This window comes from Pundamilia nyererei, unplaced genomic scaffold (genome assembly GCF_000239375.1).
Source record: "Pundamilia nyererei isolate P.nyererei 1_Seehausen unplaced genomic scaffold, PunNye1.0 scaffold00067, whole genome shotgun sequence".
NCBI lineage: Eukaryota > Metazoa > Chordata > Actinopteri > Cichliformes > Cichlidae > Pundamilia > Pundamilia nyererei.
In genome coordinates this window covers 2,838,674-2,840,284 of record NW_005187468.1, presented here as the reverse complement: position 1 = coordinate 2,840,284, position 1,611 = coordinate 2,838,674, and positions in this window count along the sequence as shown.

Below are 1,611 nucleotides of genomic sequence, written 5' to 3'. Positions count from 1 at the left end.
CAATACAAACAAAAAAACAATACACAAGACACTTACAGATACAAAAAACTGAGGAAGCAAGAAAAATTCATTTCATTTCTTTATTTATTTCACACATGGTTCAACTGTGTTTCGAATCATTAACGTTACGACAAAAACCAAAATGAAAACGGTAACAGTAACTCAACTTGAAGCAGATAGGCTACAGCAGCAGGACAAAAAATACTAGGTGTCACACTGGGCAGCTATTATCAGGAACCCGAGGCTACAGTGCACTCTGGCTCACCATAACTGAACACAAGACTGTAAAATGTTGCCTGTTCTGATGAGTCGATTTCTGCAGCAAAATTGAGATTTTGAAGTCAAAATTTGGCACAAACTACATGAAAGCATGGATCCATGCTGTCTTGTATTAGAGGTTTAACCTGGTGGTGGTGTAATGGTGTGGCACACTTTGAGCCCTTTAGTGCATTTGTTACCATTAAAATCAATCTAGTCTTAGGAAGATGTAACTAAACTGAAGTGGCTCGAATTTTAAACTTAGGAGTCCAGAGACAAAAACATAACCAGTCAAATGGACCATGACAGTTGAAAGGTTTCTCCCTCTTCTTCGTAAACACACAGACGCATCTAAATGCTGATTTCACACTTTTTTCACACTTTGTTTTCCACATTTTTTAAATTTGTTCTAAAACCCTCTCAGTGTTTTAGTAAATATGCCAAGAACTTCATCTGCAATATAGAGTCAGATTCTCACACATCATTAAAGGATGGATGTTTGCTTTGGTTGTTGCACATTAATGATTCCATTTCATTTTCCTGCATTTGAATTGTGAATAAGTTAATTATAAATGAATATGCAAAATGATTTTTAAAAAGGACTTTGAATTTTACATTCTGCCATTAATTTACTAATCAGTCTTCGTCTCATATTCCATTTAATCTTCTCATGTCTGTCACACCACAATCCTGGAAAGAGCACTAATTTCTGTGAAGAGCGCATTAGAAATATTCCTGTACAACTGTCTACTGGTTTTGGAGTGATGGTTTGTCTGATCTGACACAATCATCAACTCAGGACAAGTGAATGATGGCTGTCTATTCTCTGCTTTTGCTGACCTTTCATAGACAAATTGTGTGTGTGTGTGGATGAATTGTGTCAAACAAGCCAGTTTAAAAAGTAGAGTTAACTACAGTGCTTGTTTTTTTAACCTTCAGGTCCTTTTCTTTTGATGCTTTTAGACCATCAATAAAAACCCTTTAATAGCAGCACATGTTGCCTCAGTTCTTTAAAAGTTACAAATAACTTTTTAAAAAAGAAAACTTTATATAGCTCTAAAATTTAGAGCTATATAGAGCAAATGCTCTAAAAGGAGTCGGGAACGACTCTGAACGTTCTGCTTTTGACCGAAACAATCTGTCAGGGGTCTGTGACCCAGAATTTTTTGAGTATATTTTGTATTTTTGATTTCTTATGTTATATATATATATATATATATATAGGTGTGTGTGTTAAGTTGTTGTGTGTTGTGTTATTAGTTAGGATTTATCCATCCATTCCCGCTTATCCTTTTCAGGGTCGTGGAGGGCGCTGGAGCCTATCCCAGCTGTCATAGGGCGAGAGGCGGGGTA